The sequence below is a fragment of the Desmodus rotundus genome, chromosome 3, assembly GCF_022682495.2.
Source record: "Desmodus rotundus isolate HL8 chromosome 3, HLdesRot8A.1, whole genome shotgun sequence".
In the NCBI taxonomy this organism is placed as follows: Eukaryota; Metazoa; Chordata; class Mammalia; order Chiroptera; family Phyllostomidae; genus Desmodus; species Desmodus rotundus.
In genome coordinates, this window is record NC_071389.1 from 196,270,609 (window position 1) to 196,286,336 (window position 15,728).

Below are 15,728 nucleotides of genomic sequence, written 5' to 3' on the forward strand. Positions count from 1 at the left end.
TCTGAACCATCCAGAAATCAGGGCTTGGACAAACCGGGGGATGACTGGCTTCAGTTCAGTGGCGTTCAGGGACCTGGACACTTACTGCCCTTTTCCCCTGGCTGATGGTAGATTTCATTTAATAACCAGGAGAGCCTGATGACAAGTGGAAGCACAGACTTCAAGTTTTTAGTACATTTTTTATTTAAATAAACTTTACATTTTAGAAGTTTGGGATTTACAAAAAAGTTGCAAAGATAGTACAGAGAGTTCCCATATACCCCATCCTTGTTTTCCTCTATTATTAATACATTGGTATGGTATTGATGTCACAATTAATGAACCAGTATTGATATATTATTAAAGCCCTTAAGTTTGTTTGTTTAAGATTTTATATTTAGACAGAAGGGAAGGGAGGGAGAAAGAGAGGGAGAGAAACATCAATGTGTGTTTGCCTTTCATGTGACCCCCACTGGGGACCTGGCCCACAACCCAGGCATGTGCCATGACTGGGAGTTGAACTGGTGACCCTTTGGTTCGCAGCCTGCGCTCAAGCCACTGAACTACACCAGCCAGGGCAAGCCCTTAGTTTTTAGCTAATGTCATTTTTCTGTTCCAAGATCCCATTTGGAACAAAAATTACATTTAGTCACAACTTTTTGAGTACTGGAATTCATATATACTATGTAAGATATGTTCTTTATCAAAGATGTGGTCTGATGAACACAAAATCTAACTCATCAATTTAGCTAATTCTGAATGTAACTGGAAGTCAAGGCAGAATTTGGTTTTTCCATTCTGGATCTGTGTGACCTTGTCCTTACCTCATTAAGTGCTGTGTACAGAGAAGTTCTCAGAGGCCAAATTTCTGAAAAAAGTAGTTTTAAGTGGTGAGTATGGGTGTGAATTTGCCTTCATGAAAAGTCCAAACTCGAGAAGGAACAGCTGGTTTCTGGCCTCGATTTCAAGATGAGCATGTAGGAAGACAAGTGACCTGCAGGTGACTACAGGGACAAAAGGTCAAATGAGAAATGAGTGGGCGAATGAAAACAAGAGGCCTTCTATATCTCCTGGTATAACAAGACCCTTTGTCCTTCGAAAACGAGGTTTGACCTGCCGGTTCAGATTCTGACGCCTGCTTGGTTTTGCCAGTTGTATTTGTGGTGATATTAGGACTTCCTTTTCAATAGAGAGCCAGAAATTGTGGTTTGGCAACATCCCAACCCAGGCAGGGTAGGGTGGAAAGAGGGGTTTGAAGGCATCTTTGGGAAATCCTATAGCCAGTCCCCGCAAGGAAATAACAAGCTGGTATTGAATAGTGGTTTTAAGAGGTCACATGTGAGACTGGGAAGGAGAGGAGCCTCAGGGCTGTGAGCCAGTTTCTATCCAGGAGTGATCTAGCCTTTCATTGCTGTGGCTCTAGGGCACTGAGACATTTAAAACAATGGGAAAGTGTTACTCCTCTTCCAAGGTTTTAAACTGTAACAGGACACCTGTCTTTGAAAGTTGTAATTAGGATAGTGCTGGTTATGAGAGTACAAGTCAAGTATATTTAAAATGTATAATGCAGAAATCGAAAGATCTCAGAAGGATTCATTCTATAGTTCCTTAAATAAGGTGCTCATTTCTTTCAAGGGAAAAAAAAGGGTAAAATAATGTATTTATGCTTCACATGTAGAAAAGCTTCATACCTTTAGTGATAACCGGGACGAAATAAGTGTGTACAAAATACTTTGTTTCTCATCCAGGTTTCAGACTTGAACAGGTATTTTGCCCAGCACCCTACTGTGTACTAGGAACAGTGATGAGCAAGACAGGCGGCCCTCCTGGGGCTGCCATCCCAGGGCAGGCAGCAGACTGCACAAAGTGCTGAGTGGCTCCTCGTAACAGGACATACAGAATCCAGCATCTGAACACATGTAAAGTTCATTGAGCTCCACTGAGAAGAGGTGCTCTTGAAGCCCTGGCCGAGTTGCTCTGTTGGTTAGAGCATCGTCCTGATACACCAAGGATCCCTCGTCAGGGTGCAGACAAGAATCAACCAATGAATGCAATAAACAAGTAGAACAACATATCAATGTTTCTCTCTCCCTCCCTCCCTTCTATCTCTCTACAATCAATTACAAACTAAAAAGTGCTCCTGAGATGTAACTTCAACAAGAAATTCACACTGCTTTGCTTGGTTTTAGCATCTTGTAATTAATTCACTATTCATCATGAGGCAGGTGCTTTTCCCACCTGCAGTGTGCTCAGCTGAAGTCAGTACACCTGGCTCTCCAACCATCCTTCACGTGGCATGAATTGATAGGGGCTTTGCCTGGGGTGCTGTCCTAGGCATTTGCCTAGGACAAATGCTGTCGTTGGCATTTTTCTTCATCCCTTTTGTTGTCTAATGGAGGCTAAATGTGTATATAGAATTCTTACACAGCATTTACAAATGAGAACGTTTCATCGAATTGGTAGCTAATCTATCATTCCTTAAAAGGGAAGTACTTGTACTCTCTCCTATGGCCTTTGGACCTGCTCAGTGTTGATCTCTGACAAATGTTCCACTGGAGTGTGTATGTTTGGGGTGGGGAAGATTAAGTCTGAGGGAAAGTAGGCAAAATGAAATGCTAATGGTTTATTGTAAAATCCAAAGGGGCCTGTGCTGAAATTAGCATTACTCAGCCGTTGAGTTTTGACACCTCAGCTTACAACTATCTCAAGCAATTGTTTTTTCTGCCTGGGCTGGTGTAACTCAGTGGATTGAGTGCTGGCCTATAAACCAAAGGGTCACAGGTTCGATTCCCAGTCAGGGCACGTGCCTGGGTTGCGGGTGGGTCCTGGTCTGGGGCTGGTGAGAGGCAACCACCCATTGATACTTCTCTTTCTCCCTCCCTTCCTCCCTTCCCATCCGCCTAAAAATAAGGAAATAAAATCTTTTTTAAAAATTGTCCCAAAAATACAAATTAAAAAAATATAACCCCTGAAAGTTGTGTTATGAGAGAAAAGGGATGTTACCACACTAAAAAGGCTGGAATTCATTGTTCTCAGGCAATTAAACAAACAAATTATAAGAGCCAGTGGTGTGATTGGGAGAAAAATGAAGTTGGCCACAGAAACTGGGTTCAGATCTCTGCTCCGCCACTTAGTAGTTCTCACTGTTTTGGCCAGGTCCTCTGTAATATTCAAATGATAAAATTCACCCTGCTTTCAGCACAGGAGTGTTGTGAGCCATGTGAAAGTAAAGTGAGCATAAAAACAGTAAAATGACTGAGACTGCCTTCCTGTGATTCCTAGGCTTTGCCTGTGGTTCCCATTCATTCACCCTGGGCTGAATCACCACCTTGGAACACCACTAGGAATCCGTGCTCAGGTTAATAAGCAGCTATAAAACTAAATGCGTATCGCTTCAGAGGAGGGTGAAACTTCTAGAACTTTCATGTAATAGTATTGTAACTTTTGGTGACCTTTCTAAAATGTGTCAAGCAGGGTTTTTTCCCCAACTGAAGGCCTGATGTCAACTAGGACGTGGATATCAGTGACAGGTCCGCCACCTTTTTGAACTTCGTTTGTACTGTGCATTAACATTTTCTCACAACCATAAGTTCACATTCTCACTTTGTAGATGAGCTAAATGTTAGCGTGGTTTTGTGGCTCAGACGCAGGACTCCGACTACGTCCACTACATTATGAGTGCCCAGAGAGTAAATTTCCTGGGCATGACCTCAACAAATTTGTTCCAGTCTGGGGCTCCTTTCAAAGCTTGTGAATTGTGTGAGTGGCTCAGGCTGGTCTCGCATCGTTCTGTGCAGCCTTAAAGGAGGCACTTAAGTTTTCAGAAAATTAAGATCAAGTGCCCCTCCTTCCCATTGCCCAGCCTCGTCTGGCCCCCATACTGACCGCGCGTTCACCTCATATTGCCAAAGTGCAGACGGGAAGCTGGTGCACACTGAAACAGGTTTCGAAGGTTGCTCGGCTCTGAAAGGAGGCTCAAGAGAGAGCGGGATTGGGGGAGCGAGAATAACACCGCCCCTGTCCATCAGAGTTGAGGACTTCAGCTCCCAGCACGCCCTGCGGCCGCTTGCCAGGGCCTTGCGCGTGCGCGGTGTCACCGCCGAGCGCTGACTGGATTCTAGCTGCGGAGCAGCGGAGCTGCGGCCGAACCCAGGTTGGTGTGAGGTGGTGTGAGGCGGAAGGGACTCGAGGCGGTGCAGCAGCTGGACATCGCCTGTGGGGCGGGTAAGTGTGGAGCAAGCAGTCATCCGGACTAGCTGGGACTGGGGTGCCCGGGGCCCACACGTGCCCCTCGCGGCTGTGGACAAACTGACTGACTGACTGACTGACTGACAGACGGGCGGAGGAGGGGTGAACACCTCCCTGGCCCGACCCCGCTGGTGCGATGTGTGAGTTGGGGACACGGCTGCAGCGGCGGCCTGGCGTGGGCTCTCACGTCCGGGTACGCAGCCTCCGGGGCGGGGACGATGTTCCGACCCGAGTGCCCCCGCGTCCCCGCTCTGGGAGGTGGCAGCCTCCGGGAGGCGGGACCCGCCCCCAGCCGGGTGGCTCAGCCTGGCGCGATGGGAGGTGGGGGCCACCGGGCCCGCCCCGGCTGAAGTGCCCGGGGAGCTGGAGCCCAAACACACACGTCCCCCTCCGGCATCTCCGAGCAGTTTTACAGAAACTGCACCAAATGCGGGGTGGGGTGGGGGTGGGGCTTATTTGACTCCAGGCTTTGGAAGGGACGGCAGCCTGGAGCACCCTTGGAGCAGCAGACTCGTCAGACGTGCCTGTGACAGCACCGGTGCACGTCCGCCTCCGAGCGCGGGCTGAGCTTCGGCCGAGGCTCCGAGCTCGGAAACCGTGCGGAGACCGTGCCTGTGGAAGGGGAGGCAGGTACCAGGATCACCCGGAGTGATTGGATCGGAATTGGGACAGTGACTCTCATACTCAGTTTAATGATCCAGGGTGCTTCTTATATGCGGGGGGGCGGGGGGGTGCTTTAAAAGTTTCTTTTCAGTGACAGCAGACTGTCACATATTTTCCAGTCTTCTGCTGCACTAGAGATTGTGGTGGGTTTGGTTTGGTTTGGTTTTTGTGGAGTATTTAAAGGTGTCCTGGAATATTTTTTACCTTTTTGTGTTATTCTTGCTAATTCAAGTTCCTAATAAGATTGGGGGGGGGGGGAAGGAAACTGAATTTTCAACTTCCACTTGTTTACTTGTAACTTTTGTGATTATATTCGTGATTAATTATAGATACACATTATGTTTCCTGCTTCTCTTTTCCCTCATTTCTTGTTTCCAGTTCCCTCTGAACTCTAAACAATAGGTATACCGTCTGTTTTACATAGATTTACTTCTGTGCTCCGAGACTAGTTTGTAGTTGATTCTAAATACAGCTCGATATCTTTGCCGTCTTCTGACAATGCTTAGTGCACGTAGCCTTTTCCTCGCTAATCGCTGCTCTGGCCTGGGCTTCAGTCCTCTTTCCGTTCCCCTTTTTAAGCATGGAGGGTCACAGGTGAACGGGACCCATGACCAGGGCGATAAAAAAGGCTTGTGAACAAAACTTGTTTAAATATGAAAGAGCATGGTAACCTTGTGAATTTGGGATCTTGTCAGGTTGACAGAAAAGTGCATAAACTAGAGTAGTACCTCACAGAAATGAACTGACATTAGGGTGAAATATCGAGAGAGGAACTCCGGAGAGAATCATCTCTTACATCAGTACGGCCATCTTTCTGTGCCTGGAGTGGAGGCTGGGAACACCTGTTGGCTTATCAACAATGTTCTCTGTTTGTATTTTCCATTTCTGTTTTCTTAGCTCTCAATGAGAGTTTTGGCAGGAGCCCAAAACCTTGTACGTTTGATGATTTAACATCAGTTTCATCTACTTAGTTTCCGGATCAGCTCTGTTCTTCAGCTGGTGACATCAGTGATTTTTCCACAGCGGCCGTGCATGAGCTCGTGCAGACTGTCACAAGGAAGGGGAATAGCGCAGAGGGTGGTACCCACAGAAGAAGTAAGAAACCTGCTTCTTTGCTGTCACACAGCACACACAGTGAGACAGGAAATTGAGATTGAAGCACAGGCTATAAGGAAGAGTTAGAACACCCCAGTCCAGACTTCTGCATCCAGTAATAATCATCAATAACACTTATTGAATGTCCTCTGTTTGCTGCATGCTGTAATTGTCACTGTGAGGTGCAGGTGTTACTCTCATTTTATGTATAAGTTGAAGTACAGGAGTTCCGTAAATTGCCTACAGTTATGGTGACAGGCCCAGAATTCAACTTCAGGTCTGATCTGACACTCCTGCTCTTTCTAATGCGCTGTACTGCCTTACCAACAAATATGTTCAAGTCTCTCATTCTTGAAAAAGTGTAAAACTTTACTGTGATCACATTTCTCCTTCAGAGTACTACCATTTCCTGCCCTTCCATTTACTCCTTAATTTATTGCAGTCTGGCACTTACCCTCAACTCTATTGCAATTGCTCTCATGAGCTCCATTCAGCCCTTTATTGAATACCTACTATATGTACCATCTTCTAGACTTACAAAGAGACCAAAACATTGTTCTTGCCCTGTTTAGGTACTAATGAGAGAGGAAAAGAAATTCATATACATAAATGTGATGTGTTAACTGCTAATGGAGCAATCTTTGCTCTTGGGAGTTGGGGGAGGAACACTGCACTGAGAAAGTGACACTGGACTGCCAACAGAGAGAAACCCTGCCCTGCCCGGTGTGGCTCAGTGGGTTGGGCGTCATCCCTCAAACCAAAAGGTCTCAGGTTTGATTCCTGGTCAGGGCACATACCTGGGTTGCAGGTTCAGTCCCCAGTTGGGTGCTTAAGAGATGCAACCGATTGGTGTTTCTTTGTCTCTCCATTCTCCTCTCTCTAAAAATAAATAAAATCTTAAAAAAAAAAAAACCCTGAGAGAAACCCTAAATTGTTTTAGACAGTAGTGTTGGGGCTGCATACTTAGGTGTGGACCTTTAGGAGAAGCTGTATCTTGCCAGTGAGAGATGATACACTTGAAATGTACAGTGTAGGCTTTAGAGTCTGACAGACCTTTGGAACTGATCCTTAATTTTTTCTTTATAATACCTGTCTACAGCATAAGCTCTATGAAAGTAGAGTCTTTGTCTTTTTCACCACCTCACCCCATCCCCTGGAATAGTGGCAGGAGATCAATAAAGTTGTTTAACGAACACTTCCTAGCATATTGTGTTCTGCACATGGTAGATACTAGTACTCTTATATTGGATTGGCAAAAAAATCTGTTTAGTTTTTCCTGTAAAATAAGACACATTTTTCATTTTCCCCAATAACTTTATTGATTTGGATATTTTGAATATGTTGGCTGTCTCCTGTATGGCATAACGTTGATTGTTCTCAGTTAATGTCTTGATTTGATTGCCATCTACTTCCACTGGTCTAACCGACCGTGGAGCATCGTCTAGTGAGAAATTTCCAGCAAGAAACTTCGCAAACCACTTTTGATGGGTCCAGTCGGTCACAGCACTTTCTCCATACACTGTACAGATCTTTTTTTGTTTCAATTGAGTTTTTACCTTTCTTTTAATAATAAAGCATAATATGCCGAAAATGTTGCTCATTTTCTTCCATCTTCAGTATTGAAATGGCTACACAAAAATTCACCAATTTAGATAAGGGGTTTTTTTAAGATTTATTTATTTTTAAAGAGAGGGAGAGAAACATCAATGTGTGGTTGCCTCTCATGTGCACCCCCTGCTGGGGACCTGGCCCGCAACCCAGGCATGTGCCCTGACTGGGGAATCAAACTGACAACTCTGGTTCACAGGCTGGGGCTCAATCCACTGAGCCACACCAGCCAGGGGAAGTTTTTGGGGTGTGTGTGTGTGTGTGTGTGTGTGTGTGTGTGTGTGTTTTAATGCACTCTGATATACCAACTGTCACAATACAACCTAACAAAATTGTTTCAAATGAAGTTAAAGACAACTAAGCGCTACCAGAGCCATCTTATAGGAAAAATCAAACAAACTTTTTGGCCAGCCCAATACTATATGACTGAAAGAGTGAGGCTTACGAAATGATTTTGAAGACACCACTGTTTGAATGGTATACATGTAATCACTTCCCCTTCTTTTTGACCAATTAGGCTCATGACCTATGGTCACAATTCATAAATGAGAGAGACATTCACTTCATTTCGATAGGCACTGTTAACTGTGTTTTTACTTCTAATATTATCCTCCTCTTCCAGTTATAAACACATCACTGCTTTTTCTAAGTGTTTGTGATGCACGTTTTGTATGTATGCTTTTTTCCTCTGCTGATGATATGAATTGTTTTGGGAAATAATAGCTTTATCAATAAGAGTAACATCAGAAATGAGATTGAACACACCAATCCAGTTATCAGAAGGCTTGTTCTTGAGAAGGGCCTGATTTCCAATTATGGCTAACATTTTTTTTTTAACAAAATGATAAGACCATTCCCTGCCATCTCTAGATATTTAGTTAGCCTTCTAGCTAACATTCTAAAGACATGAAACAACAGATCATTTCCCTCTTCTTGTGTTTGACTTTCAGTTGTAAATATCCTTAATTTGTGTGACTTAAGGTTAGGGTTAAAGTCCAAATACCACTTTTTTTTTTAACTTTGGAAGTCAGTAGAGTATAGTAATTAGGAGCACCTAACGAAGTTCACATTCTGGCTCTACCACTTCGAACTTTGATACAACTTCCCAATGCCTCATTTTCCTCTTCTGCAAGATTGGAATAATTACTGCTACTACCACCACCACTCATAATAATATCTAATATTTATTGGGTATTTACTATATACTAGGCACAGAATTTTACTTATATTAAATCAATCTTCACAGCCACTCTTTACATTATTAGTATTACGCCCACTTAAGGTGAGGAGACAGTCACAAAAATGATGAGTAGCTTGCTTAAGGCCACACTAATAAGTGGTGGGATTAGGATGTGAACCTGGGTAGTCAGACTCCATAGTTTGTGCTCATAACTTCCTACTTCATAGGGTCATTTTGAAGATCAAATAAAATCCATGTAATGTGTCTTAACAGGAAGTCCATAAGCACTGGCTGCTATAGTTAGCTTTGAGTTTATAAAGCATTTCACATTTTCTAATTCGGTTGTCATAAGTACAACAATATGCTGTGACCATTGCTGTCTTACAAATAGGAACTGAATTTGGTCATTTGCCCAAGGTCATACAGCAAGCATGAAGGCAATGCCCTGGCCTTGGTCCTCTTCCACACCTGGATTTTTATTTTGAATATGAGGCATCACATTTTGAGAGTTTAGTGGACATATGTTATTTTGGCCTGCCCAGCATCCAGTCCAGGTTTTACTGAGAATTAGCAGCTCACTTTTGCTGTGAGGAAACACCTGACCAAGTATGTGGTAGTCACATGACCTAGGTTGGGTCTACATATATTAGGCAAATTGATGTGTTTCTCCTTTAATTTGAGTCTAAGGTTGAATGATACAGTGACAGTCACAGCTTCTTCATCCAACCATGTATTTTACTCCTCATACACGCTGGAGCTGCTTTGTTATTTGTACTCAAAGACTTGATTCTTCACCTTTTCCTCAGTTCTGTGCCCTATCTCATATCCTTTAAATGCATTCCTATATTACATAGTTTGTTACCCAAAGTCAGTTTTCGTGGCTTGCATTTGATACTCCCTTAACTTACTGTTACATGACATGAGGCCACGTCACCTACAAAAGAGTTAAAATAACTGCTTCACTTTCTCTGAAGAGAAATCTCAGAGAAAACCTGAAGGTTATCTTCAAATGTCTGAAGCACGTAGTGTACAAAGTGTCCCTAAAAAGAAAGATATTGTTCACAAACAGATATCTGCTCAAGTTAACAACTTGGTGACTACAGCTGTACTGTTCAGGGTGGTATAGAGCAACAGCTTAGGAGTCACTGAGTGTTTGATATGGGCAATGCTTAGCCTCACTGAGCCCTGATTTTCTCAGGTTTCTTAGCTCAGTGGTAAATGCTCAGTAAATATTTTCCTTGGTACCTCCCTTGTAATACCTCAGCCTATTCACTGCCACAAAGTAAATAGGATTGGATTACCATAGTTTAGGATTATTATGTGGTTATTTTCATATCTGCAATTGAAACATCCCCAGTAATTAATTATATAGATGGTAGGGCCACATAAATGACTTAAGATAAGTTAGTTTATAGACCTCTGTGGTTTAATTATATGAATAATATGGACATTATTTACTATATTTATGATCTCATTTTAAGTGCCATACGCTCTTATGTTAATATAAAACTTTATTTAAAAGTGGCCCTTTTTGCCAGTCAGCCCTCAAGGAGATTGTTTTCCTCAAAAACTCTTGCCTGCCATTTTTCAGAGCTACCTGAATTTTGAATTGTAGTTAGCTAATCATTATTTGTTTCACTTCTACTTCTAAGGAGGTTGTTGCCCACCACCCCTGATGGTGGGAATGACAGAAGGTCCATGCAGTACCTTGCTTTTGTTTCCTTATCACCATCCAGGTACTGCTAGGCTGTAAATTTAGGGGAATGATCCTGGGAGGGACTCAGGGAGGTAACCATATTACCTTGGTGATTAATTATTTTATAGGAAGACCTAGAGTGGATGAGCATGGTTCAGAAGTCTGTGCAGCAGGGCTTCATTTAACTGGTGCTGCTGTGCAGGAAAGGGGGAGCCGTGCCTGGGCTTGCAGAATTCTTGGGTGAGGTTGCTGTTTCTGTGGTCTGTGTTTCCACAGTCTACTCTGCCTTGCACAGTCACCCCTAACTCTTGCCTACAGGAACACTGTCTCTGGTCGCAAAAGAAATACTGACTCGGGGAAGGGAAAGCAGTCCTAGTTGTAAGGCTGTGGGAGCAGGGGCAGGAGTGGAGCTCAAGGTAGAGTTGATTATTGGAGTTATTTTGCTCTTCTGCTGATGCCGGTTTTGGGGGAGGCAGTTAAGAAATTTGGATGATATAGTGGGTCTTTACTTCATATATCTTTAGCACTAAGGGAGATAAAGGGCGATGTGAATAATAAACATGTTTTCAACAAGAACGGTTGGGGTGACTGGAGCCAGTTCTAGAAGATGAGTGCCATTAGCTGCTTTATCATAGTGTTTGGGGGGGCCAAGGTTTGAGACTTTCTTTACTTACTCTTGAGTAGTTGCTTCATTTAGCAGCATGCTCTGAGAGAAAGCAGGTGGGTTCCAAGGTCTGACAGAGGTATTCTATGGCTGAAGCATAGAGAGTGTATTAAGGGCAAATGAGAGGTAAATGGTTAGCACTGCTAGGTCATTCAGGGTCTTATAAGCCAGGTTAACAAATTTGCGCTTTTTCCTAAAGTCAGAGGGAAGAAAAGGGGGTTTAAAGAGAAGGAAATGATTAGTTGCATTTTAAAAGGATTTTCTGGCTGCAGAGTAGAGAATAGATGGGGCTTGGAGGGGGTGGGTCGGCAGGGATCCCAGTTGAGAGACTTGTAATAACCATGGTGTTGAAAAATGTTGACAGCCCCAACTGGAAAGTAGCAACAGGTTGAAGAAAAAAAGGAAGTTCAAAAAGTATTAGGAAAGGCCTAAGAGTTGAGGGGTGGAAGTAGGAGGATGGAGGAACCCTCTGGTTCACAGGCCCGTGCTCAGTCTACTTAGCTACATCAGCCAGGACTACGTAGAGCCTTCTAAATTTTATGTGAAAATTGTCTTCTCTTTGGCACAAATGTTTACCGTCCATCTCACTGTTTTGCTCCTTGCTTTTTTCACTTAGCAGTGAAGATCATTACCCATCAGTGCATAAATAGCTGACCCATTCTTTTTTGACAGATGCACACTACTCCATTATATAGATGTACTGTTATTTACTTAACCAGTCTCTTATTGATATTTCAGTTTAATATTTTGTGTTTTTTAATATTTTGCTATGACAAGCAATGTTGTAGGGAGTGTCCTTGTATATGAATTATTTTGCTGAAGTGTAGAATAAATTTCCAGAAGTGGAAATTGCTGGACCAAAGGACCTGTCAATGTTTTAATATAGCTTTGTTTATTAGAGTTTCTGGCACTTAGAAAGTCTGTAATGCATGGTAGCTATCATTAAGATGAATGTGTTATAGATAGTTTGTATATATTCTAGATAGAGTGAATAGGGGTACCTGACATAACCAAAGAAGGGCGAGTGTCAGAGAAGGCTTCCTGGAGGAAATACCTGGGCTGATATTCAAAAAATGAGAAGTCAGGTAAAGTGGAGGGCACAACAAGCAGAGGGAGCACAAAGAGGCAAGCACAGGAACTTAAAAAGGAGCTCATGCCCTGATGTGGCTCAGTGAGTTGGACATGATCCTGCAAAGCGAAAGATCACCGGTTCAATTCCCACTCAGGGCCCATGCCTGGGTTGTAGGTTCTGTCCCAGTTAGGGTGCGTACAAGAGGCAACTGATCAATGTTTCTCTCGTGTACATCTATGTTTCTCTCCCTCTCTTTCTCCCTCCCTTGCCCCTCTCTAAAAAATAAATAAAATCTTGGGTTTTTTTAATGAAGCTTGTATGTGGGAATTTTCCAAGAGTTTGGTATCCCTGCCTTTCATCAGTTTACCCATCACAGGTCAAGGCTCTTATAAGTAGGGGAGGCTGTGCTGAAGATACAGAATGACAAAGGGATTTTATCTTGCAATAATACAATAATGGGGTTTGGGGTTATCCTTTCCTTTTTTCTTAATCCTCACCCAGGGACACATCTTCATTACTTTTAGAGAGAGAGGAAGGGGAAGAGAGAGAGAAACAGCAATGTGAGAGAGAAACATCAGTTGGTAGCCTTTCCCTGTATGTACCCAGACTGCGGATCGAACCCACAACCTGGGTATGTGCTATTGCCTGGCAATCAAACCCACAACCCTTTGGTCTATGGGTTGATGCTGTAACCAACCGAGCCACACCAACCAGGGCAAAGGATTATCATTTTCTTTTTCTTTTTAAAGATTTTATTTAGCGAGAGGGAGAGCAACATTGATATGTAAGACAAACATCAATCTGCTACCTCTCGCATGCCCCCAACTGGTTACCTGGCCTGAACCCCCAGGCAAAGGCTCTGCCCGGGAATTGAACTGGTGATCTTTTACTTTGTGGGATGATGTGCAACTCACTGAGCAACACTGGTCAGGGGGGAATACCCTTTTCTTAAGAAGCATTTGGTCCCCACTCCTGAGGCCACCTCAAACCCAGATGCACAGAGTGTTGTCTTATAGGTCACTTTGTTACACAGGATGCAGCTCCTCACCTTGTCTTTGGACCTCTCCCCTTCCCTCTGTGGCAGGGGTGTCAAACTCATTTTCACTGGGGGCCACATCAGCCTCACAGTTGCCTTCTAAGGGCTGAATGTAATTTCAACTCCTTAACAGTTAAGGAGTAGTTACATTTATACAGTCCTAAAATTATTTTGACCCTTTGAAGGCAACCTCAAGGCTGATGTGGTCCCTGGTGAAGATGAGGTTGACACCCCTGCACTACAGTCCACACCACCTCTATTTTCTGTTCTCGCCTACCTCCAGATCTTTCTTGATTTCTTTTGCTAGGCAATTGATAGATCTCTCCTTTCTTGTAATTGAAGCCTTTAAGGTTTATCTTCTACCTTTCAGGAGTTTATCAAGATATTTTCCCAAACTTCTCTCGGAAGCATTCTGGAGCCAACTATTAAAATACCAATTTTCTAGTACCTGGCCAGGTGGGTCAGTCAGTTAGAGCATTGTTCTGATACACCGAGGTTGCCGGTTTGATCCCTGATCAGGGCACATAAAAGAATCAAAAAATGCATAAGTAAATGGAACAAAGTGATGTTTTTCCCTTTCTCTCTCTCTCTCTCTCTCTTTCTCTCTCTTTCTTCAATTTTTAAAAATAGTAATTTTCCACAGTGCTGTAATTATATAATTTTAAGTTTACTTTAGGAGTCATTAGATTAATTTCCTTGCTTCAGCTGGCATCATATTAACTCTAATACCAATCATTTGTTGTTAACCTGATCTTATAATACTTTGATTTCTATTCACAAAGCTTACATTAAAGTAGAAAGAGTAGACTTTAAAAACACAAATTCTGCCCTGGCTGGTGTGGCGCAGTGGCTTGAGTGCCGGTCTGCAAATCAAAGGGTCGCTGGTTCAATTCCCAATCAGGACATACGCCTGGGTTGCCAGCCTGGTTCCCAGTTGGGGGCGTGTGCGAGGCAACAAATGAGTCTCTCACACATCAATGTTTTTCTCCCTTTTTCTCCCTTCCCCACTCTCTAAAACTTAATAAATAAAATCTTCTAAAAAGAAATCCAAATCCTCACCCTCACCAGTGTGGCTCAGTTGGTTGGGTGTCGTCCTGCAAAGTGAAAGGTCACTGGTTCAATTCCTGGTCAGGGCACGTGCCTGGGTTTTGTGTTTGTCCCCTGTCCGGGCACATGTGAGAGGCAACTGATCTATGTTTTTCTTTCACATCGATGTTTCTCTCCCTCTCTTTCTCCCTCCCTTCCCTTCTCCCTAAAAATAAATAAATAAAAACTTTTTAAAAAAGTTAATGTCATTTTAAAAAATTTTAGAGGGAGAGTTACAGCATTGTTTTTATTGCAAAAATTTCTTTTTAGATCCTTCAGTATCATATTGACAGATGACCAGACTAGTAAATTATAGAACATATGGCTATAAAGCCTGTATAATTACAGGGGAAATTCTTATATTGAATGTTCAGTGGATAAAAAATATTTTAAAATCTATAATATGAGAACGGGGTATGTATGTAGAGAAAAACAAAAAGAAGAGCATAGAAGAGAGGAAATGTGACTTATTGAGGGTAGCAAACTTGGCAGAATTAACAAATTCTTTTGATTTCCATTAAGTTGTCAGATTAGTGTAATTACAGAACTCAGAGGAGAGTCCAGAACTTCCTTTCCATGATAAACCCCGTGACTGTGTTCATAATCCACATTTTTCTCCTAACCTGGAGCTTAAATTTATCCTGCTACAATTTAAGTGTATCGTTTGTCTTTTCATCTTATTGTATTCTCAGTGGAAAGGAACAAGCCAGTGTCCCACCTGTCCCCAGCTCAGGTGTACCTGGGGACCAGTTGCCTGGGCTGTGGAGAAAACCTAGGGCACATGGAGGCATTTCTGTAAAAGTAGGTTTAGAGACTTCCGGCCAAGATGGAGGCATAGGTAGACACATTGTGCCTCCTCGCACAACTAAAAGAAGGACAACAACAAACTTAAAAACAAAAAACAACCAGAACTGACAGAAAATCAAACTGTATAGATGTCTGACAACCAAGGAGTTAAAGAAGAAATATTCATCCAGACTGGTAGGATGGCTGGAGACGGGTAGTGGGGCAGAGAGGACTCATGGCAAGGTGGCGGCTGGCGGACTGGGCGATCCCACATTCACATGCAAGATAAATCGGGAGGAACAACTGGGGAGTGAGACAGGCCACGCAACCCAGGGTTCCAGCGCGGGGGAAATAAAGCCTCAAGGCCTCTGACTGAAAACACCTGTGGGGTTTGTGGCGGCAGTGGGAGAAACTCCCAGCCTCACAGGAGAGTTCCTTAGAGAGACCCACAGGGGCCTAGAGTGTTGTGTTGCCACCCTTCAAGGCCAGGCAGGTCCATGGTATTTGTGCAGACAGAAAGTATTCACAGAGCTGTTGGGATGTCTGGCATGCCTTTATTCACGGGTGGGCAAACCATGCACACTGCAAGCTGAGTGTCTATCTGCATGTCTCATG

The 15,728-nt window shown here is 43.3% G+C and overlaps 1 protein-coding gene across 4 annotated transcripts in view; it reads left to right on the forward strand.

Moving 5' to 3' along the window:
* Nucleotides 1–4,065: 4,065 nt before the first annotated feature.
* The window catches only part of SGSM3 (small G protein signaling modulator 3), a 44,591-nt gene continuing 32,928 nt past the window's right edge, over nucleotides 4,066–15,728 (forward strand). For 2 of the 4 annotated variants that reach the window (XM_024579238.3, XM_071221097.1), the window contains exon 1: nucleotides 4,066–4,203. The gene's annotated coding sequence lies outside the window, so the exon portion shown is untranslated. Of the gene's footprint in view, nucleotides 4,204–4,674; nucleotides 4,858–15,728 lie in introns of those variants that run through there. The other 2 variants (XM_045187000.2, XM_045187002.2) reach the window with 2 other exon arrangements.